General features: G+C 40.2%; 1 pseudogene; it reads right to left on the reverse strand.

The window, feature by feature from the left end:
- Positions 1 to 14,588: 14,588 nt before the first annotated feature.
- Positions 14,589 to 16,370, reverse strand: LOC114708336 (annotated as a pseudogene).
- Positions 16,371 to 25,474: the final 9,104 nt, after the last annotated feature.

Genomic DNA, 25,474 nt, shown 5'->3' on the forward strand with positions numbered 1-25,474 from the left:
TTACTTCCTCATAGTCCTTGCACCATATGAAATATTTTTATGAATTTTTAGTCTTTTTTTTCCAATTCACTCTTGTCTGTGAAATATTATTCCACAGACAAGGCATTTCATCAACCCCATGCTTTAATCTACTTGCAGTATATTAAAGATTTAAACAAACTTGATACAAAGTATATGTCCATGGAACATCTACTGAGAATAAATGAATGAATGAAACTTTATGCTTTATATTAACAGGTGGATCTTTTTTGCTGTGAAGAACATTCCTTTTCTTCCCCAAAACTTGACATCAGAGCTCCCTTACACAATGGGCATTTTATGACTGGCCTAATTGTTCTCAAGTCTTTGTGCATGGGCAAAGAACAGTTTTTGTTTGGATTCTGAAAGGTCCATTATACATTGGCAGGTGTTCATGACTGCATTGTGACAGAAGAGACACAGCTGGGACAGTTGTGGAAACACAAATTTCTGGTTCCATCATATCTAGATGGCTCTTTATCTTCACAGATGATGGTCTTGTGCAACTCAGCTGGTTTATGCTGCCTTTCCTGGCTATAATGTTTACCAATTATTTTTCATATCCTATATGATTCTCTTTGATACCAAAAATGTTTCATCTCACATGTCCTGCCCATGGTCATCTTTGACTTTCATAGTTCTTAAATCATGTTGTCCTATGTGATGTCATGAGTAAACTTAATGGTGTTAATCTTTGGCTTTGATTCAGTTTCTGTACCAATTGTAATCTCTATGCCATTGGACACATAGCAAACATGCTATCAGCAAGGGTCAGTATTGTAACAGCTCTGGTACTCACTTGGTTGCTATGAAGAAAATGAGAGAAACTGTGAGTAAGACATAGCTCAGTGCTGGTCCAGAGGTTATCTTTAATGACATACAGTGAGAAGACAGTTGGTATTACCCCTGTTAACCTCCAATGATGTTTCTTGTCTATCTTTTTCCCCCTCTCAGCATAAACATCATTTAACCAAGTTTAGACAGGATGGTTATCTTCACCAAGCCATGACCAAAAGCTTAGTATGAGTCTTGGCACATGGTAATGCAGTATCCATGATAGCTGAATGAGCAGAATCACAGCTGTTTATCTCACCATCCAGTAAGAAGCTTTTCCTTAATAGAACTTCTTAACAGAATTCTGTCCATTGGGAGCAGGAGATAGTAGAACAAATTCTAGCATGACTTTGTGAGTCACCAAGGCTGTTTTCTCAAACTGTAACTTCCTTCTTATTCACTAGAGTTTGCTTTTCTCTGTGCAACAAAGTATGAATTTGAAAATCAAGTCTTCCAAGTGTACACAGACAGTTTCCTGGTATCAAGCTAAGTACAGGAACGTACAGAATCTAGAAGTGGAATCGATGAGGATCTGCACCTTGCTGTGAGCCTGAGTTCCACACACAATTTTTGCCTACTGTTTCCTCAGCACAAGTGTGGGACAAGAACCACTCCTGGAGAATTGCTGTGTCTAACAGACATGGCTTGATTATATCCAAAGTGTCTTGTGGGATGCTGCATCACTGACATCCTGGTCTCAGGATTCTGTTTTCTTGAAGTATTCCTGATAGTGATGAGCCAAGGAGGACTGAATTTTAAATTTCAGTAGCTAGTATAGGATAGAGCCTCAGGAAATCTGAATTCTTCTTTCTTCTTCTTCTTCTTCTTCTTCTTCTTCTTCTTCTTCTTCTTCTTCTTCTTCTTCTTCTTCTTCTCCTCCTCCTCCTCCTCCTCCTCCTCCTCCTCCTCCTTCTCCTTTACTTTCCCCTTCTCTTTCTTCTTCCTCTTCTTCTTTCTCTTCCTCATCCTCCTCTTTCTATTTCCCCTCCTTCTCCTTATTTCTTTCATCTTCCCATCTTTCTTTTTTCCTTTTCATCAACTGTTTAGGATCTATATGCATAACATGTATATATCTGCAAGTTATAACTACTTTGGGATGTACTTATATATGAAGAAATACAAGGGAGATGCTCAATCAAAAAAAAAGTAAAAATATGATGGCAAAAATTCAGAAAAAAAATGGTTTCTCACCAAGTGTTTGCTTATTACATGCAAATTCTTATCCTGAAACAATGGTATCAGATAAAAGTTTTTATTCTCATTTAAAAATAAGAATAAAGATACAGGCCCAGTGGTGGCCCACAGAGGTAGACAGGCCCGGCAGCGGAGACAAGAAGACGCAGGTAGGCCCATGGCGGCAGCCCACAGAGGTAGACGGGCCCAGAGGCAGTGGCTGACAGGGACATACAGGCCCAGCGGCAGCAGGCAGAGACATACAGGCCCGGCAGCGGCCCACAGAGGTAGACAGGCCCTGCAGCAGAGACAAGCAGACACAGGTAGGCCTGCAGTGGCGGTCTGCAGAGGTAGACGGGCCCAGCGGTGGGGTGGTGGTTGACAGGGACATACAGGCCCGGGGGTGGCCCACAGAGGTAGACAAGGAGAGGTAGGTAGGTCCGCGGCGGCAGCCGGCAGAGACATACAGACCTGGTGGTGGCCTACAGAGGTAGACAAGCTTGGTGACAGAGACAAGCAGACACAGCTTGGACAGGGACACCTCTAACCCCAACAACCGGGGAAAAAGCTATCTCCATGGGACAGAACCAGAACGAATCTGAACACTCCATCTGAAGACAACCCAGGGCCCAGCTGCTGATCCTGCGAAACCCAACTTGGAGGTGTTGGTGAGACTACCATGCTCAGCTGAAATCCATCCGGGAGAGGATTCAGATGCCTACAGTTTGAAGTCTGAAGAAACAAGATCAGCTGAGGAGTTGACGAATGAACAAAATGTGACCTGGGAACACAGAAGAAGGCGCTGCCCAGCCCCCAAACAAGATCACCAGAATCATAAGTATATACTTCACTGACTGAGATCAGCTGCCCCTGATAGAACAGCCCAATAGCACCAATTTATCCAAGAACCCCTACTAAACCAAGAGTTGGCACTCTCAGACACAGACACCACCTGCACCAAGCAGAGGAAGAGATGAGTAGGCGCCAGTGCAAAAATACAGGCAACAACATAAAGACCTATATGGCAACATCAGAATGTAGTGATTCTACACCTGCAAGACCTGAACATACCAAGACAGAAGAAACAGAAGAAATCAACCCTAAAAATGACTTTAAGAAGATGATAGGGGCCCTTAAAGAAGAAATAAAACATTCTCTTAAAGAGGAAATAAAAACTTCCCTTAAAGAGGAAATGAAAAACTCCATTAAAGAGGAAATAAAAAACTCCCTTAAGGAGGAAATGAAAAACTCCATTAAAGAGGAAATAAAAAACTCCCTTAAAGAAATGGAAGAAAAAAGGAACAAAAAATGGGAAGAAATCAAAGAAAGCCAAGAAAAAGCAATTAAACAGATGAAAGAAACATTCCAAGATCTGAAAAATGAATTTGAGACAATAAAGAAAACACATGCTGAGGGAATGCTGGAAATAGAAATCCTGACTAAATGAATAGGAACTACGGAAACAAGCATAACCAACCAATTGCAAGAGATGGAACAGAGCATCTCTGACACTGAAGACACAATAGAGAAAATAGATTCGTCAGTCAAAGAAAATACTAAAGACAAAAAAGTTGTAACAGAAAATGTCCAGGAAATTTGGGACACCATGAAAAGACCAAACCTAAGAATAATAGAGATAGAAGAAGGAGAAGAATACCAACTCAAAGGCACAGAAAATATATTCAACAAAATCATAGAAGAAAACTTTCCTAACCTAAAGAAAAAAATACCTATGAAGATACAAGAAGCTTACAGAACACCGAATAAGCTGGATCAAAAAAAAAAAGTCCCCTCGCCACATAATAATCAAAACACTAAACACACAGAACAAAGAAAAAATATTAAGAACCGCAAAGGAAAAAGACCAAGTAACATATAAAGGCAAACCCATCAGAATAACACCAGACTACTCAATAGAGATTCTGAAAGCTAAAAGATCATGGACAAATCTTATGCAGACACTAAGAGACCACGGATGCCAACCCAGACTATTATACCCAGCAAAACTCTCAATCACCATAGGCGGAGTAAACAAAATATTCCAGGATAAAACCAGATTTAATCAATACCTGTCCACAAACCCAGCCCTACAGTAAGCACTACAAGGGAAAATCCAACCCAAAGAAGCTAAACACATCTCACACAAAACAAATCTCAGCAGATACAAAAAAAAAATTGGAATAACCTCCTGTATCTTATCAGACCACCATGCCTTAAAGTTAGACCTCAACAACAACAAAAATTATAGAAAACCCACAAACTCATGGAAACTGAATAATGCCCACCTGAAACATCAATGGGTCAAGAAAGAAAAAAAGAAAGAAATTAAAGATTTCCTAGAATTCAATGAAAATGAAAGTACAACATACCCAAAGTGATGGGACACTATGAAAGCAGTGCTAAGAGGAAAATTCATAGCTCTAAATGCACACATAAAAAAGATGGAGCAATCCCATACCATTGAATTAACAGCACAACTGAAAGCTCTAGAACAAAAAGAAACAAACTCACCCAGGAGAAATAGACGCCAGGAAATAATCAATGGAAAACCAGGAAGAAATGGACAATTTTCTGGATAAATACCACATACCAAAATTAAATCAAGATCAGATAAACCATTTAAATAGAAATAGAAACAGTCATCAAAAGTCTCCCAACCAAAAAAAAGCCCAGGACCAGATGGTTTCAGTGCAGAATTCTACCAGACTCTCAAAGAAGAACTAATACCAATACTCTTCAAAGTGTTCCACACAATAGAAACAGAAGGAACACTACCAAACTCTTTTTATGAGGCTAAATTACCCTGATACCCAAACCACACAAAGATGCAACAAAGAAAGAGAACTACAGACCAATCACCCTCATGAACATTGATGCAAAAATACTCAACAAAATATTGGCAAACCGAATCCAAGAATACATCAAAACTATTATCCATCATGACCAAGTAGGATTCATCCCAGGGATGCAAGGATGGTTCAACATATGAAAATCAGTCAATGTAATACACCATATAAACAAACTGAAAGAACAAAACCACATGATCATCTCCTTAGATGCTGAAAAAGCCTTTGACAAAATCCAACACCCCTTCATGATAAAGGTCTTAGAAAGATCAGGAATACAAGGAACATTTCTAAACATAATAAAAGCAATTTATAGCAAGCCAACAGCAAACATCAAATTAAACGGAGAGAAAGTCAAAGCGATACCACTAAATTCAGGAACAAGACAAGGCTGTCCACTCTTCCCATATTTATTCAATATAGTACTAGAAGTTCTAGCTAGAGCAATAAGACAACATAAGGAGATCAAAGGGATACAAATTGGCAAGGAAGAAGTCAAACTTTCACTATTTGCAGATGATATGATAGTATACATAAGTGACCCCAAAAACTCTACCAGGGAACTCCTACAGCTGATAAATGACTTCAGTAAAGTGGCAGGATACAAGATCAACTCAAAAAAGTCAGTAGCCCTCCTATACACAAATGATAAAAGGACTGAGAAAGAAGTCAGAGAAACATCACCCTTTACAATAGCCACAAATAATATAAAATACCTTGGGATAACACTAAGTAAACAAGTGAAGGACCTTTTTGACAAGAACTTTAAATCTCTAAAGAAAGAAATTGAAAAAGATATCAGAAAATGGAAGAATCTCCCATGCTCATGGATAGGTAGGATTAACATAGTAAAAATGGCAATCTTACCAAAAGCAATCTACAGATTCAATTCAATCCCCATCAAAATCACAACACAATTCTTCACAGACTTGGAAAGAAAAATACTCAACTTCATTTGGAAAAACAAAAGACCCAGGATAGCTAAAAGAATCCTATACAATAAAGAAACCTTTGGAGGTATCACCATCCCTGACTTCAAACTCTACTATAGAGCTATAGTAATAAAAACAGCTTGGCACTGGTATAAAAACCGACATACGGACCAATGGAATCGAGTTGAAGACCCTGACATTAATCCATGCACATATGAACACCTGGTTTTTGACAAAGGAGCCAAAACTATACAATGGAAAAAAGAAAGTATCTTCAACAAATGTTACTGGCATAACTGGATGTCAATATGTAAAAGATTACAAATAGATCCATATCTGTCACCATGCACAAAACTCAAGTCCAAGTGGATCAAAGACCTGAACATAAATCCAGTTACACTAAACTTAATAGAAAAGAAAGTAGGAAGCACTCTTGAATGCATTGGCACCGGAGACCATTTCCTAAATAAAACACCAACAGCACAGACCCTGAGCACAACAATTAATAAATGGGACCTCTCAAAATTGAGAAGCTTTTGCAGGGCAAAAGACACAGTCAATAAGACAAAAAGACAGCCAACAGAATGGGAAAAGATCTTCACCAACCCCACATCTGACAGAGGATTGATCTCCACAGTGTATAAAGAACTCAAGAAACTAGATATCAAAATACTGAACAGTCCAATTAAAAAATGGGCTAAAGAGCTAAACAGAGAATTAACAAAACAAGAATCACAAATGGCTGAAAGACATTTAAAGAAATGCTCAACATCCTTAATCATCAGAGAAATGCAAATCAAAATGACTCTGAGATACCACCTTACACCTGTCAGAATGGCTACGATCAAAAACACCAATGACAGTCAATGTTGGAGAGGAAGTGGAGCAAAGGGAACACTTCTCCACTGTTGGTGGGAATGTCAACTTGTACAACCACTGTGGAAATCAGTATGGTGGTTTCTCAGAAATTTAGGAATCGAACTACCTCAAGACCCAGCCATCCCACTCTTGGGCATATACCCAAGGAATGCTGATTCATACCATAAAGATACATGCTCAGCTATGTTCATAGCAGCACTATTTGTAATAGCCAGAACCTGGAAACAACCTAGATGCCCATCAACGGAAGAATAGATGAAAAAAATTTGGTACATATACACAATGGAGTACTACTCAGCAGAGAAAAACAATGAAAGCATGAAATTTGCAGGCAAATGGATGGAACTAGAAAAAATCATCCTGAGTGAGGTAACCCAAACCCAGAAAGACAGTCATGGTATGTACTCACTCATAAGTGGATTCTAGATATAAAATAAAGAACAATCAGACCACAACCTATAGAACCATGAAGGCTATATATATATAGCATGGAGGTCCCTAGGACGACTGTGGCTTATAATAAATTTCGGTTTTACTCAATTATTGAAAAAAAATAGCCAAATGAATGGAAACACATGAACTATGAATCAAAGGCTGAGGATCCCCCAGCTGGATCAGGCCCTCTGAATAGGTGAGGAAGTTGACTGGCTTGATCAGTTTGGGAGGCAACTAGGCAGTGGGACCAAGTCCTGTGCTCATTTCATGAATTGGCTGTTTGAAACCTGGAGCTTATGCAGGGACCCTTGGCTCAGTCTGGGAGGAAGGGACTGGACCTGCCCAGACTGAGTCTACCAGGTTGATCGCAGTCCTCGGGGGAGGATTTGCCCCGGATAAGGTGGGAATGGGGGGTAGGCTGGGAGTAAGGGGAAGGGGTGGGAGGGGGGAGAATAGGGGAACCTGTGGCTGATATGTAGAACTGAATGGTATTGTAAAATAAAATAAAAAAAATAAGGATAAAGGAACTGATAATGAGAAAGGAGAAATAATTATTCAAGGTTGTTAAGTTTGTAAAAAACTGACCCAGCACTTGAATTCAAACTCATCACATTCAAACAAAACAACTTGCATTGCATACTGTCTTTGCATATTTTGTGGAAAATGTAATCTCAATTTATTTCAAAAACATTCAGTATGGCATCCTTGTCATGCCTCTACATGTTGCAGCTAGTAGGAAGGTTAGCAAAAGGATACCAGAGAGGTTATCTCTTCAATATTTTGTGATGATTATTAATGAAATTTTTTTGTTCCCCAACTCTCTAAAGTCATATGTTGATATAAGATGGTGTTTGGTGATGAAACATTTAGAAGACAATAAGATTTGACATGGGTAAGAGAACAGAACCTTTGAGATTGAGTTAATATCCCAGTAAGATATGCTGCAGGCCGCAGGAATATATCATAAGAACTCAGCTGGTTATGGCATAGTCACTACCTGGAGGAATCAGGGAATTCCTCCAGAGGAAGCCAAATCCCAAGGAGTTTTTGGTGTTACTTGGCTTGTTATATATCAGCTGTATTCTGTTATTCTGTATTCATGTGTGCCTTCATAGTTTTCCCAATTGATTTTTCCCTAAGAAGGGCTAACAATGTGGACTGATCACTCTCTAGACATACACATTCCAGGCATTTGGAGAACAGCCTCAGGAAATGCTTTCTCTGGAATCAGATATCTCCCTAGCCACTTTCAAGGACTAAAGGAGACATCACCCAGGTGGTCACCCAATTTCGGAGGATTAACAGTGATAGCAACCCACAGGCGAGTCTCCTGACTTAAGATAAATTCCACAAGGGGACACCGCCCAAGTCAGGTAGACATTAAGTAGTAGCTTTACACAATTTAGCTCAGACCCCTCCTTTCTTACAGCCTTACTAACTTTATAGACCTCTAACTACTTACCTAACCACTTCTAGGAATATTTAGATAACCTTCTGTGCTAACAGCTATGCTCAGCCAGAACTCCTAGTTCAAGCCTCCCTGTAATTATCATTATTGGTAGCATCCGGCCAGGTCCATCACCGGATGGAGGAAAGTACCTTATCAGAGATACCTCTGTACTCTCTAAGAACAGACTTAAGCATCCAGGTTACCTGTTTGAGAAGGCCTGGTGGATGTGTCAATTAAGCCTATTCTTATCACCCCTCCATTTGACCCTGGAAGCCTGGCTTTGCACTGCTAAGGAAATACTGCTTGTAAGTGTATATAAACCAGAACTCCCAGGGAAGGAGAGGACAGAGAAGAGAGAAGAGAATGGAAGAACTAGATGGGTAAGAACTTGAGAGGAACGAACTGAGATGGGGAAGAACTAGATTGAAGAGCTAAAAGAGAGGACTAGAGGAACGAGATGGAAGATGAGGAAGAGCCAGATGGGGAAGAACAAGATGAGGAAGAGCCAGATGAGAGAGAAGGAGACGGGAGAGGAGCTGATAGGGGAAAGAACTAGATAGCTGAGAACCTAGAAGGGACAGAACTAGATGAAGGAATTAAGATAGAACATAGAGGGGATCGCAGACAAGTGTAGAGAGAAATCAGGATAAAGATGACCTAAATATGAGAGCAGAATATAAGCTTATAACTGTCACAGAATAATAAAGTATATGGACTAAGGAGTTTCATGTACATAGATTCATTTCATTTCATCAAAGATTAATTATCAGCTGGTTGTAGAGTCTTCCCGGACCCTGGGAGGGGACTATCGAGGGGCTGGACCCCCATAGTCCTCGATAAAGATACTCCAGAAAAGTTGTTTTACACTCTCCCAGAACTTTCCTCCTCTTCTTTGTAATTCTTTCTCTCCTCTTCCTGTACCCCTTCCTTCCTCTCTCTGTACTTGTGAAGAAGATGCCATGTGAGCACACGCTAAACTAATGCCTTAGGAGGCAGAAGGTTAGTGAGGTTTTTATGAGTGTACAGACAGGAAAGGAAGGAGATCAAGGAAAAATCAAAGTGCCCGGCCAGAGCCCAAGGACCTTGTAATCTTCACAGACAGAAGTGCTGGCAACCCTTGTACTGTCTATCAGCCACATGAATGGTTGATAGAGAAGGTACAATGTCAGGGTGACTTTTTGTTTCTCCTCTAAAATTCCCAAGGGTTTGAGAATCAAAGCTGTCTACACCACATTCAGCCCTACCACCAAGAGCAGTAGCCACATGCTATTGTTTTTCTTATCCTGAATTTACCACTCTCTCTTTTTATTTTATTTATTAGTGTGTATGCAATTCGTGTGTGTGTGTGTGTGTGTGTGTGTGTGTGTGTGTGTGTGTGCGCATGCATGTGAAAGCATGCTTACCCATGGTTATGCATGTGAAGATCAGGGGTTGAAGTCAGACCTTTGCTCTAGCCCTTCACCTTATTTTTTGAGACAGGGTCTCTCACTGACCCTGTAGCTAGCCATTCAGCTAGACTGGCTAGCCAGTGATCCCCAGGGTCTGTCTCTGCTCCTCAGCAGTACTGGGGCTACTGCTATGCTCAGATTTTAAATGGATGCTAATGACCTAAACTCTGGTCCTTTTGCAAGCATTTTGCCCACTGAACCATTTTTCCAGCTTCTATTGCATTGTCTTACATTACAGTATTTTCTTGAGATAGTCTAAGAATATGGTTGAACTGCTCATTACAGGAGCCTTCTCCAGAGGCCACTGGTGTTTGGGAGACAGCAGCAACAGGTAGTAGACAAAAATAACTATCTGTACCCAAAGCGTCTTTGGTTCTTTCATCTTACAATCCTTTCATTGATATTCTACTTAATTTGAGTTAGTGTGATACTAAAAAGGCATGCCTACCTTCTATCAATATTAGATAGAAACATTGGTTGATCTTGATTCTTACCTAATCCTTTGTGAAGTCTCCACACCAAAATTACTCTTAAACCAAACATCCAAAGATCAATACATTCTGATCTTGAAGTCTTCACTCATAGTCACTATCTATGCCTTACAAACATGATTTATTCCTTTAACTTTGTGGACAATAAGTGACCACTGACATAGTGACAGATTTTTTGGGTGCCATTTGGACAGCTGATATTCAAAAGGTACCATGGGACACCTAAGAAGATATAACTTTGGGCATCTGAATTCTGCTATGAATAGAGGCCCTTTGTTCATGGGTGTTTTATATCTTAAACTTCTGTGTCACAGTTGATTAATAGAAATATTTCAACTAGTAATGGAGATCCAATAAAACACTGATCTATTCAGAAACAGTTCTATGGATTGTCCATCATGGCTTGCTTAGAGCTGTCTTTCACTGTCTGTATATTTTTGGTCAAGCTGTAATTTCCAGAATACCCTAGTTTCTTCTTCTATGTGATCGATGTGTGTAAGTGAAAATACTCCAGAGTGTTGGCCATTGTTACCATTCTCTAGTCCTGAAATGTCTTCACATTGATGCCTTCTGTCACATTGACCTTTTCTAGCATAAACTTCTGGTCCTGAAATGCTAATTTTTCTTCACAGCATCTGATGGAATGCCAGGCACATACCATCCACTCAATAACCAGCTGTTGGTAGTTTGTACAATCGAAGCTGGATCCAATTCAATGTCTGGAGTTTTTATTTTAACTGTCTGATTCAGTAATGTGCCAAGGCAATTTTATATCATAGATGAGGCTGATTTGTAGAGGGAGAGGGAGCTCTGATTATTGAATGCCCGCCAAGTGGCAGGCCCAGAGCAGAGGTTTGGTATGCAGGAGCAATCAATCCCCCCTCTTTTCAGAAAGTTTGAAAACAGTGGCTGAGTGATTCTGAGAAAAATCTTCAGGTTACTAGTTGATGTAGGATGAAGACTGAAACCAAATGTGTCTCCTGTTACAGCTGGAGCTGAGCAAAGACTGTGACAAATGGCCAGTGAGTCTTCAAGTCTTAGATCTCAGAAGGTAGAGACAAGGCTTTTGAATTACTGTGTGAGTCAGGAATCCAGTCCTGGAGACAGACCACATGGTCTCCAGTTAGGTAATCACTGAAAAATACTTCATCAAATCTCTTGCTGTCTGGGTCTTAGCAATGAGGCAGCACCTTCCACCCATCCTCCTAAAACTGCCAATGGGTTTACTTCTCCTAACTTTATATAACTTAAATCTGATAGCTCAGCTAGTCTCTAGAGACATTTTCATCTAAATAGTGCCTCTGGATTCTTAAACTCAGGATACTTTCTTTAAAATTGAAAGTCTTTCAGACTAGAGAGTTGTCTCGGTAGATAAGAGAAGTGCTTACTGCTTTTCCAGAGGACCTTGGTTTGATTCCCAGCACTCACATCAAGTAGCTCACAACTGCCTACGACTTCAGTTCCAGGATCCAATATCCTCTTCTGGCCTCCATGAGTATCTGCACTCACATGGTGCACAAAAATACATAGAGGAACAAGCGCACGTGTGCGCGCGCACACACACACACACACACAAACAAATAATAAAGAGTAAATAATAAACAAATGGCTCAAAATGACAAATTAAAAAAATATGTTCCTTTAAGTTTTTAATCATTTAAGTATGCATTTATCTTAAAAGAAGTGTCATTATGTAAATACTGTTATGGAAACATTGTCCTTGATCACCTCTAATGCTTCATTTTCCCCAACACCTGCTTCCAGCTTTTCCTAGGTATGTATATAACTATTGTGTTTTGCAATTTTAAGCATTCTGCAGTATGTTTTCAGTATAGAAAATGAGAGTTTGATTTTTAAGTCATCTTCCTTTGAATCTACCACAAGCTCACTTTCAATCCTTTACCTATTTTAAAAATATATTTAAGACATTGCATTCATATTATAAAATATATTATACAATACTTGGTATCATTACATAATTGACCAGCTTGCCACAACCATGTACATATGTTGGCTGTTGACCAATTTTTTTTTATCTATCTCTAATTTGTTTCCCAGTGCAATATTTTATGGGCTCATTGGTTTACTCATTCTTAAAATTATCTATATATATTTCACTAATGTACCCCCAAGTTTCTCCATAAACTATGACTGTCTTTAAGTTCACTTACAGTACAAGGCATTATGCAACTTAAAACTTTCTGATGTATTCCTCTTTCCTTTTATAATTTCTTACTCATCTCCCTTTGACAATTTTCCTAGAATTATCAGTGTCTCCTGTTTACACTGTATGTTTTTGTTCTTATAGACACTGTACCATTAAGCCTTTCACAGCCTGGTTTTGGTTTGCACATTGTAGTATTTTTCAGATCTTTGTTCTCACTTATACAAAAATGTCTTTTGTCTACTTTTACCTTAGGAGATAGTTGCACTTGATATTAGGGCTGGGTATAAAACCCCAGTTCAAAAATATTTTTCTTTCAGAATTTATAAAAGCATTTCTCCATTGTCTTCTGCTTACTAAAGCCTAATGTTTTTCTGTTCTCCAGTCCTTTAAATACCACTGTGGTGATATTGTGTTCCCCAAAATATTGTGTATCCTAATAAACTTATCTGGGGTCAGAGAACAGAACAGCCACTAAATACAGAGGCCAGGAAATTGGTGGCACACACACCTTTAATCCTACATTCTGAAGGCAGAGATCCATCCTGATCTCTGTGAGTTTAAAGCCTCATTGGAAACAGCCGGGCATGATGACTCATGCCTTTAATCCCAGGAAGTGATGGCAGAAAGCTGTAGCTGGAGTTTTCCTGCCTTGCCCACAGTCAGGACAAATCTCTGTCACCCGCCAGTCCCACAGCCGCTCAGACCCAACCAAGTAAACACAGAGACTTATATTGCTTACAAACTGTATGGCTGTGGCAGGTTTCTTACTAACTGTTCTTACAGCTTAAATTAATCCATTTCCATACATCTATACCTTGCCACGTGGCTGGTGGCTTACCGGCATCTTCACATGCTGCTTATCCTGGCAGTGGCTGGCAGTGACTCCTGCCTTCCTGTTCTTTTATTTCTCCTCTCTGTTAGTCCCGCCTATACTTCCTGCCTAGCCACAACCAATCAGGTTTTATTTATTGACCAATCAGAGCAACTTGACATACAGACCATCCCCCAGTACAGCCAAGTGCAGACCATCTCAGACACCTGCACTCAGGCCCATGGTCCTAATCATCCTTTATGCAGACCTGCTGGGTAACGCCACAAGGAACCCAAGAAGGGCTCCCACAGGACATACATTAACATCCCACAGCAGAAAGCAGAAAGTTTTTTTAAGGCATGAGGATCAGGAACTAGAGCTTGGTTAAGCTTTTAGGTTTTTAGCAGCAGTTCAGCTGAGATCCATTTGGATGAGGACTCAGAGGCTTCCAGTCTGAGGAAACAGGATCAGCTGAGGAATTTGCAAGTGAGTTGGTTGTGGCTTGTTCTGCTTCTCTGTTCTTCCAGCATTCACCCCAATAACTGGCCTTGGGTTTGTTTTTATTAATAAGATTCTTTAAGATTCATGCTACATATCACATGTATTTTTTTATGCTTTCATTGTGAAAAAGTCTTTATTTTAAGAAAAAAAATTAGTTAACAAAAAATTTAACAAGTTTAACTTAGCAAAATACAACCAAAAAGAAATCACAGTACAAAAAAAAAAAAAAAAAAAAAAAAAAAAGCTTTAAGTCAAGGTCTCACCAACTCCTACAGTATTAGTATTGTGTGTCAATTCTCAATTCTAACTTTTAAAAAGCTTAAACTTAGCCTAAAGATTTAAATGAAAATACAAACTAGAACAAACATGAGAAATGCTTCTCTTTGCATCAGGGATCTAGCACCTTTGAGTTCTCCAGAAAAGCACATGTCCCCAGTGTGTTCATTGTGGTGTGCTTTAAGATCCACTCATCATACTTAAAACTACTTAACTCAGATAACATCACTCCTTAAGTATACTACCAAAAATATTAATTGAGAAAAGCAGAAGAAAATAGTTTTAGTTTACTCAATATTACATGCTAGAAGAAAAGTTTACATGAGAAACACTGAAGAGGTAATTTTTTAATCCAGATTTCACAAACTCATGGTGCAATGTGGGTCCTCCAGCTTCCTCTAGAGTTATAAACTGCTCTTGACTGCTTATTGGCTGCCTGTGAAATTTTGATTGAAATAACTCAAATGCTCCTACAATACTAGTCATATCCACCCATGCGTTTCTGACCGCTGTAGCCGGCCCCATAACAACCCCTCACTGACTGGCTTTCCAGGCCACTGTAAGTCACCTGGGCAGCTGACACTCCCATACCCTGCATCACCTGGCTGCTGTAAGCCCTGTAGCTAGCCCCTGTTGTTGAATCCAGGAAGAGTTCTATATATCTGTGCTGCATGTTGGCCCTGTCCTTTGACATAGCTGCCACTGCTTCTTCATGGGTGGCAAACGCAACATCAGCTTCTCCCGTCACTCTTCCATCAGGACCAATCTCAATATGAATTCACAGGGTTGAGTGGAGAGAAGAAGTTGTAAATGTCGTTCTCCGTTGCTTTGTAGGGCAGCCCTCTCATGTGGACGCATTGGTCGGTGGTGCTCTGCACTGTGAACTCGCTGTCTCCATATCTGTGGTCATACATTCCTGAGAGACAGTAGCTGAGTTCTCTCCCAAACAGGTTAGTGGTGAAGCCATAGCCATCCCTGAGGCCACTATATTTTTCATAGCCCACATAGCCTGCACTATAGGTACCAGACCTCTTCCTATCCAAGCCTGCCTGTTTCACAATGCCAATGTACCTCCAGGCTGTGCCAGGCCAGTCATAGGGCCCAGGCCTCTGCACAGACATGAACTTCAGATGTGGATCTGAGTATGACATAACTTCCTCCTGGCTGCTCTTGAACACTTCGATATACTTCTGTCCTGTACTCTCCTTGTGCTTCCTAGAGTTTTTTCAGCTAACTCTTGTGAGGCAAACTGAATGAAGTCCTCCCTGTAATCTTGCCCTCCAGGTCCACAGGTAATGTGATCCCTTTTGGCACAATTTCCAACCCTGAGAAGAACTGACCAGTTTTTTTTTCCTTTGTGCATCCAAACAGGAGTCCCCGAAGCCTCACAAAGCCCATCATTGACACTGTCGACGCTGTTTGGATCACTGTGCTTCAACACCCAATCCATTTCGGTTTTGTGTGACTTGAACACCTCAATATATCGGTGTCCCATGCTTTCCCTGTCTTTTTTCAGAGCCAATTTTATATCATCTTCTGCCTCAAGTTCAACAAAAGCCTCACCACACTGCCTGCCTTCTCTAGTATAAATGAAATGAACACCTGGGACCCCGTCATGAATTGTGCAGTCGGAGAGGAAGCTTTGTACGTCCTCAATTAAGCAGGACCAGGGTACGCAACGGATTTTGACCACATAGCCTTCACCTCCATCAGGGCCCAGCATCATGGACACTTGACAGGGCTGATGTCACACAAGCTTGGGCAATTTTTTGTAGCTTAAAGAACCACCACAGGTGCCTTCTGTAGGAAACATTTATGGAAGGTACAAGTTTTCCACGGAGGCAGAAGTGACTTCTGCTTTCAATAAGCAACTCGGCTTACGAACCCCAACTCCACCCGACACTTTAAAACTGAATAGAGCTCCAATGAAAGTCCAGGTGCATCTTCTTTTTGTTCTCAACATTCAGGAAGAAAAGATGCAGTCCTCCTCCCCCAACGAAGCCGGAAGGATCCCACATGTATTTTTTATAGAAACATTAACATGATAGTAGTCAGAATATATTGAGCTAAAGAAGCCTTTTCCAAAGCAGAAATAAAGCATGTGTTTGTTTATAAGAACTAACAGAAGTCAGAGATGTGTTTGTTATGGGAAAGATTATGGGGGTATAACCTAGACTGATGGGAATAACTTGAAACATGGTAGGAAATTTTGTGTAAATTAATTTGCCAAAGATTCCTGAATTTTACCACGAGGATCTTCACAGCTTATTGTATATAAAATATAATTCAGAAAAATAAAATGGAAGTATCATGGTAGCATGGTAAGCTTTTAGGCCACTTCAACCAAAGGATAGGACAGGTGGCCAATGTCTTGAGCAGGATCTGAGTTTCTTTAAAATATATCTTATTACATAACTCCTTTGGGTAGAATATTGACTCCCCCTTTCTTCTAGATGCTATTAGGATTTAAGGTACACGATAGATGGCAGTTGTCTTCAGTATCTGTGAGTCCCTTGAGTTGGTTCAGCTTTTCTTTTCTTCTTTTCTTCTTCTTGAATCTCAAGCTTTGTTATTTGAGGTGTGTTATCTTGGATAATGTTGGGGAAATTTTCCACATTTTATCTACTTATCTGACTTCACTAATGCCTCAGCAGTTTGCTATCTCTTTGGGGCCCTGTTCTGGTCTTTTTCCATCTCCTGTGTCAAAGATACCACTGTTCAAATGACAAAATCCTTCAGCCAAGTCTTCCTCCAACCATTTGGAGGCCCTTCAGGAGAAGTCAGAATAGAAAGGAGAATATGTATCAGCTCTGAATCCCAGAGCCTACCTGCCTGTGACCTCATGGTCACATCTGTGTCACTTGAATCTGCCCTTTACACTCCTGACTAACTCAAGGAACAGCCAGCTATTGCTTGCCTGGGTCTCTCATCCCTGTCTGCTAGGACTGTCACATGAGAATACAAACACATGGAGCTAGTCACTCCAATGATGTCAGCTTGGGGGTGGGGGGCGGAGACTGAGCCCCTGCTCCTGTGGTGAGCTCCAGGGAGCCCTCCTGACTCTTGAATCTAACAACAGCTCCTGCTGTATCACCTGGACACAAGCCGTGTGTGTCATTTGAAATAATATGCCGGGATTATCATGACACGCAAGTCTCCCATTCTCTTCTCCAAGTGTAGTTTTTAAATCTTTCTAAGCTCATAAACACTTTACTTCCCACCCACTCATGATCTAACATTTGGAGAAGGGAGCAGAGAAAACCTGTAAGATGATATGTACTCAGTTCTCCATCCCTCAGCAGAGCAGAATGCGCTCTCCCATCTTCTTGAGGCTACCAAATTGAGATGAAAATGTGGAAAGCTCTGGAGCCAGAGTCACATAAATATTTGAAGAATGGTTCTCTTTTCATGTCGTGTTTGAAGGAAGTGTTTCTTTTCATGTTCCTTCCTTCCTTTCAATTAGTTTATTTTCTGTGGAATGCTAGAAAGTCACTCTGTTAATGTATATTAAAATGTGTCCCTGACATTTTAAGAATAATTTTCAATAATGGCTGTAACTTCCTGTCATAGTGTGGTGGAAGAAATGTAAATTGGAAAAATTCAAGTGAATGGTTTTTAGTGTTTAGAATTTTATTTTTATATCAATCTAGATTCAGTAAATAATTAGTAGGTACAGCAATGTATAGACTATCCTGTTATTTTCATACTGGTTTAATAATGATGGTGATGATAATTGATATTAGATAAATGAATTATTTCCTATTGTAGTTTCATTACATTGTTTAACATTTCAAGGAATTATAAAAAGTATAAATTATTGCACTTTCCATTTTTCAGAGATCAGCTTTGGAGGGTGGGAATGGAATAATTTGACTTTTCTAGCATGTGCTTAAAGCAGAGGTTTCAATCCAGATTCAACTGGTTCCACTTCTAGCTTTTTTTAAAAAAACTCTTTAGTTAGAGGTCATTGCTCCTTGAGTCCATGCCCTTGCTCTGCCTAGTTTCCAGCTACCAACTCCCAATTTCTTGAACACTTTATTCAGGCCATACTGTGCCTGATTCCCATGGCTGGCTAGGAATGCTGGAGTACCCTTGCCCATTTCCTGGCCATGCTCAAAAAATGACCATGGACAGTGGTAGGAATGTCCCAATCATCCCCAGGCACACTGTCTATGTGGTTGTAGAATTCTCCAGCTTTGCATTTTCTGCTTTCATTTCCTAAATAAGAAGAGGGAAAGGAGAGAAGTGTCTTACTTAGGAAGAAATCCCTAAGACTCCAGGAATAAAGAGTTGTGATGTGAACTTTGCTCATCACAATGTAGGCTACTTAATCACAAAAAGACAGGGGTATCTGTGCACTGAGACCTATGATGTAGCTGTGGAGGGCAGGAAGGCAGCTGAGAGAGGCAGGGGAGGAGCCAGGGATGCATATCACAGGAAGAACTGAACAGGAGGAGACAAGAATGAAGCTATTATAGAGGCAGAGGGGACCTGAGAACATAGACAAATCTCCTTGCAGAGTGATTTTCCCACAGTGTTTTCACTCATTAACATTGCAACACAGCAGAACTGGAGAGTGAGACATTTGTGTATTATATACTGTAGGGTGTTGGGGCTACAGTGATAGCTCTGTGATTGAAAGCAGATTTTTATTTTTATTTATTTATTTATTTTAGTTTTTCAAGACAGGGTTTCTCTGTGTAGCTTTGTGCCTTTCCTGGATCTTGCTCTGTAGATCAGGCTGGCCTTGAACTCACAGAGATCCGCCTGGCTCTGCCTCCCGAGTGCTGGGATTAAAGGCGTGTGCCACCACCGCCCGGCGAAAGCAGATTTTTAATGCTCTTGTGAAGGACTGGAATTCAGTTCCCAGCATTCATATCAGGCAGCACACAACCACTTGTATCTCCATATCACAGAATTTGACATCTGTTATATGTACACTCAAGTGCACATACCTTCACCCCTGACATGAATATATAATTAAAAATAAAATAAATCTTTAAACTATGTTTGCAAGATGATAGTATATAGACCACAAGGATATTTTACAAATTATATTATTTTTGTGACCTAATTAGATAAATATTTATTATTTCTTCTTTTGGGGAGCAAAAAAGAAAGCCACCAGAAACATCCAGGGCTATGCAAGCAGTCTGTGAAGCAAGAGAGATACAGCATTGAACTAAATGGGAGCAACAGTTGTTTTCAGCCACTTACAGGGTTTGAAGGCAAACGCTTCATATCAAGTAAATGTTATTTGTCAGCTTGACAGTCTAGTATCATCTGGGAGATGGGCCTCTGAGAAGACTTACAGGGGATTATCTTGACTACATTAACTGAGGTGGGAAGATATGCCCACTGTGCCTGGCACATACTCTGACTGGGATTTTGGACTTTATAAGTGGAAAACTGAATAGGTGCAGACTTTTGTTGCTTTCTGATTCTTGGCTGTGGAAATGATGTGACCATAGCAATTGCCTCTGTGACTTTGCAGCTGTGATGGCGAGTAGCCTGGAACTACAGGCCGAAAGGAACCGAATATTCCGTATTTTTATTATTTGAGAAGTGAGGGTATTTTACTATAGCAACTGAAAAAGAAACTAAGACAGATTTCAATCCTCCTGGTATTCGTCCCAGGAAGAGTTATCATTTCCCATTTTGCAGATAATGAAACAGCGACACAGGACAGCTGAGGTATTTAGAGCTGAAAGGAGATGTACACTGGAGGTTAGGAGAAGAAAAATTCTTGGACAGAATAACTCCATTGGTTACTTTAGTTTTACAGAGTGTTGGGTGCTATATGTAGAACTTTGAAAAAAAGATCTTCCCCTTGACCAGGGTTGAAATTCCTGTATCTTTGATAAAGTCTTTTCTCCAAACATACAGATTCTGCAGGACCAGCACCACTGAGGCAGGGCTTGTGACCATCTGGAAGTTACTAGCATTCAGACACCACTGTTTGCTATTATTTGCATTGACTACCCCATTATTAATTTCAGCATTTTGTTGTGTCACCCTTGAAGTACAAGCTCTGTCTAATACAAATGGGCACTGAGCTGTTATTGTTTTTTTTCCTTTCTCTTTTTTACTTTTATTTCTTTGCTCTGTGTGGGGTCTGCCACCCACCTCCTAAATAAATCACACGAAGGCTTATTCTTTCTTATGAATGCCTGGCCTTAGCTTGGCTTATTTCCAGCTAGCTTTCCTTAACTTAAATTATCCCATCTACCTTTTGCCTTTGGGCTTTTTACCTTTCTCTATTTCTGTATATCTTTTATTTTCTTCTTATTCCATGTCTGGCTGTGTGGCTGAGTGTCTGCCCCCCCTTTTTTCTCCTTAATTCTTTCTCCCCAGATTTCTTCTCCTATTTCTTCTCTCTGCCTGCCAGCCCCACCTATCCTTTCTCCTGACTTGCTACTGGCCATTTAGCACTTTATTCGACCAATCAGGTGTTCTAGACAGGCAAAGTAATCACGGAGTTAAACAAATGCAACATAAAAGAATGCAACACATCTTTGCATCATTAAAAAATGTAACACATCTTGAACGAATATTCTACAACACTGAACCAGGAAGGGACCATGGCATCTCACTGCTGTTATAAAAGACATTAAACTCTGCCTGTGTTAAGCAAAATAAAAATGTCTAAAAAATACCTGCCATTGTCAATCTGATTGGTTGACTTTTAATGGCTCTCCAAAGATGCACATGTTCTGATCCCAAGAGCCTGCACCTTATGCCAGATGGTAAGAGGGCCTTTAGAACTGTGATTAAAGATCTCAAGAGAGGCTAATCCAGGTGAGCTCAATCATGAAGGTCCTTATAAGAAGGCAGAAAGAGAATCTGCAAGTGAAGAGATGTGAAAACAGAGGTAGAGGCTGGAATGACAAGCATTGAGGAGGGAGGAGGAAGGGGCCATGTGTTAGGCAGCAGAAATGGCTTACAGAAGCTAGCAAAGGTATGGCCATAGATTAGTGCCTGGAGCCTTCAGAAGGAGCCCACCCCTGTGACCCACTTGGGACTTCTGGTCCCTACACCATGAGAGAATAAATGTCTGTCATAATAGTTTGCTGCAGTAGTAGGAAGAAATGAAGGTACTGGCTACAAATTTTATCTGCATGGTATCAGGACAACTCTGTGTATTGGTATTCAAGCCAGAAACTGAGTGCCAAGAATGGGAGTTTTACAGTGAAAGTGTCCTGAATTTGAATCCTGGCAAGGCCACTTACCAACTCTATGGCTGTAGCACACTATCTTCTATGCCTCTTAAATTATTCATGTGTAGTTGGGAACTTGCATCCGCTCTCGCTCTCTCCCAATATTCCTGTGATTATGTCAGATGGCACATCAAATGATCTGAGTTCTGGCCTTTGAATTATGCATTTGCTATATTCTCATCCTATTTCCCTAACTTCTGTCATTCCATAAGTATATTCTTTCTAGATAATGCTAGCTAGTCACCAGGATTTTCACTGAATTTCTAGATGTCATGGCTTCTTTTTTGGGGAAGTTAAAGGAAGTTCTTGGTTTAGGATTTCATAAAGATAGGAGAGTTCATGGAAGAAAATATGCTCTCTCCATGGATTCAAACTGTTATGTTTATACAAGACATGATGTGACAAAAATGTACAGTCACCCATTTTCCCTTTCCGGTGTCCTTGCTTCTCTGTTCTGGGCCACCTCCAACCTTAAGAATGGTGCTCCTTTTTTGTATGTTGACCCTGGGGTGGTGGCTGATTATCTAACTACAAAGCTGTGCATCTTTAGGCCCAGCCTTGTTGGAGTCAATGCCATGAGGTTTCTCTGCAGTTTGTGGCAACTGACATATGACTTTGCAGACACTTCTATTCATGCATACATTATCCCCTCTGTGATGATCTCCTGTGCTTCCTGATTCCTTCTTCTAGGGAGAAAGTTTAATTTACTCTTTTATATGTAGGGGAGAAAATTACAACTTTGGAGGTTAGCCCTGTCTCCAGTATTTCAATTACTAAGAACCCCAGACATGTTTCCCATTGCCTTTCCTGGTGTCCCCATTAGAGGTGGTCTGCTCAGACCACCGAATCCAGTTATACTGAGGGTTGCCCAAGACACTCATGATGAACCTGTTTGGTTTCTGGGATGTTTTGCAAACTATTTTTCTTTCTTTTACATATAATAAGAGTTAGCTTCTGAAACTTAGCACTGGCCTTTCCCAAATGCGGAGACCCTGTGAGCTAAATCCTGAAGGTAGGTTCAGCAACATGAGACATTCTACTACCTTTTAGGCTAATTCAATTATCCCTTTGTGGCCTGATGGCATGATAGCAAATATAGGCCTTCATAGTGTAGGCTGAGTATTTAAACAACACAAATGAACAACTGAACATTTAAATATGCCATTTCTTCATACATGTCTTGCATACTTCCAATACCATGAGTTAGAAGAACTGTCATTAGTGAAAAGGCATTCTTATCTTATAAAAGTTGTTGCACACATGCTACCTGAAAGGAGAGTTAGGATAACCCAGTGTCATGTCTTTTCTTTTACCTCATTTATGTCTTTGTTCCAGTCCTGCCTAGGCTCTGAAGTAGCATCTGTGTTAAAGTTGGCTTTCCCTACACACTTCAAGGCACTTAGGAGGAGATGCATCTTCAAGGACAAAGAGCCATAAAGGAATCATTTATCTTGGGGCTGAAAAGTAAACTTCATAAGAATGGATGTTCACGATTAGACTGTGTCATCACAAAACACAAGACTTCAAGTAAAAGATGCATCTATTTCCTTTAATAAATGAGTGTGTGATGTATGTATGTGTTTGTATTGTGAGCATGTATGCATGTGTATGTGCATATGCATTCATGTGTAGGTGTGTACGTATGTGTGCCTGCACATGTGTGTATATGTGTGTGCATAAGTGTGCACACAATGGTGCATTCATATGTGTTTATATTCATAAGTATGTATGTGCATGTGCACACGTGTGTAAGTATATATATGTATGTGTGTATATGGGCATGCATGAGAACATGTTTGTGTTTTAAGGAAACAGCTAAGACATAGAGCTCAGGGCTCAGTCACGTACTAAATACCTTCTTAGGTTATTATAATCCAGTTGAACAGATATGAATTAGGACCATAGAATCACTCTACTTACTTCACAAGTAGTAGCAAAACCATTATTCTTTTAGATAATGAAGAGTTGTAGGCATAGAAGACTCAGGAAAGACAAGTTCTACATATGGAAAATTGCAGTTGCATTGGAGAGTAAGCATAAAACTATGGTAAATAAAGATGCAATGAAATATCACTGTGCTTTTGTGGTTTTATTAGTTTTCTTACAGGATGAGAGTTCACATCAAAACTGTCATGTTACTAAACATGCAAGATTTACTGGTACACTGCCATGAGGTTTGGAGAGCACTTCCACTTGTAGGTGAAGAAAGAAGATGGTGTTAAGTGAGGCCCAGACAAGCGATTAAGAACATAGTTGGGTAAGCATTTAGAAACACAGATAAAATGCTTTCAAATAGTAAGCCCCAGGCAAGTGCCCTGCATTCAGTGCTGAGATCACAGGAAACTGCATGGGGGCAGGAACCTTCAGAAATCATCTAAGAGCGTGATGCAAGAACATGAAGTGGGGTGATTGAGGGCAGGTGTGCACATAGTTAAATACATCCATTCCCTCACACAAAGAAGTTCATTCTTGCCCCAAGAGAAGATATGTGAGATGGGTCTAGAGATGAAAAAAACACAAGATTATTGTAACTACTGGGGCTTCTCTTTTGCAATATACACAACTGAAAGGAAGACACAAAGGTCTATGGCATGTAGACAAATTCTAAACAGTCATATTAAATAAGGAACACAGAGCCAAATACAGAGGTGAAAGCTGCAGAGATTAGAGAAATTCTTAGAGCCACCAGCTAACCTTAGCTCACCATGCCACTGTAGCTTCCCCAGAGAGAGCTTCTTCCTGTCTAACATGCGCCTTTATTGCCTTGCTGTTCTGCCTTCTCATTGGCTCTTAGCCCAGCTACCTCACTTCCTTGTTGCTGCCTGTCTGTACAGATCTCCAGGTCTCTATGGTTGGTTCTTGGATTAAAGGCATGTGTTACCACTCTTGGCTGTTCTGTAGAGTATCCTTGAACACACAGAGCTCTGCTTGCCATGTGATCGGATTAAGGGCATGTGCTATCACTGCCTGACTTTTGTTTATGGCTGGCTATGTCCTCTGATCTTCAGGCAAACTTTATTTATTAACATGCAAATAAAATATCACCACATTTAGGCACAAATAAAATATCACCACAATGATAGACATAGAACAGAAGATTCCTTTTAACACCTATAGAGCTGAAGTGGAAGAATGTCAGAAAGAGTCATCACCAAATAGGCCTCCTGACACTGATAGTTATCATTAGACAGATTTATCCACTTGGGCATATCTGATGCCAAACTCTCCATCCCTGCCTACATCAAGACCTAACTAGAGATGCAGAATGTAATATGGTCCCTAAGGGGCTCTTTTCTATGCATAGAATCATCTCTCAGGGTCCTTTTTAACAAATTACCACAAAACACAAAGCATCAAAGATATAACTTCTTATAGAGTTCAGAAATGTAGTTGATAATACTGCTGAGCTCCCTACAAAAGCTCCAGGAGGTCATTCTTTGCTTTGTATCACTTTTGGTGGCTCCATGCATACCTCATCTTGTAGCTGCATTGCCTTCTGTCTCTGTCTCTATCTTCATAACCATCTTCTCTGTGTCTTGTCAAACAACTGTCTGCACTTACAAGGCTGTCTGCCATGGAATATAGGCTCCACTTTAAACCCAGGATGATATCATTATGAAGTTCTTACCTTATTACTTTGTCAAAATTCCTTTTGAAAAATGACATCATGTTTACAGCTTGCAGGTATTGGCACTGATACTTAACCCTTTAGGAGTCACTTTTCGTGATGATTGCTTTTATTTATCATCTGTCATAGTGTAGGAAGAGAGTCTCAGTTAGGAATTGTCTAGATCAGGCTAGGTTGTAGTAACATCTGGGGGATTATCTCAGTTAGGTGTTAGGTTGATGTTTTTTTTTTTTTTTTTTTTTTTTTTTAACAGATAAGGCTTTATTTTCAGTAGACTCACATTGCTGAAGTCTCGCTATACACATTGGCTTCCTGGGGAGCTGGCAAGTTCCAGTCACATTGTTATAGCTAAATATGATGGCTGAAAC

This window comes from Peromyscus leucopus, chromosome 10 (genome assembly GCF_004664715.2).
Source record: "Peromyscus leucopus breed LL Stock chromosome 10, UCI_PerLeu_2.1, whole genome shotgun sequence".
Lineage (NCBI taxonomy): Eukaryota > Metazoa > Chordata > Mammalia > Rodentia > Cricetidae > Peromyscus > Peromyscus leucopus.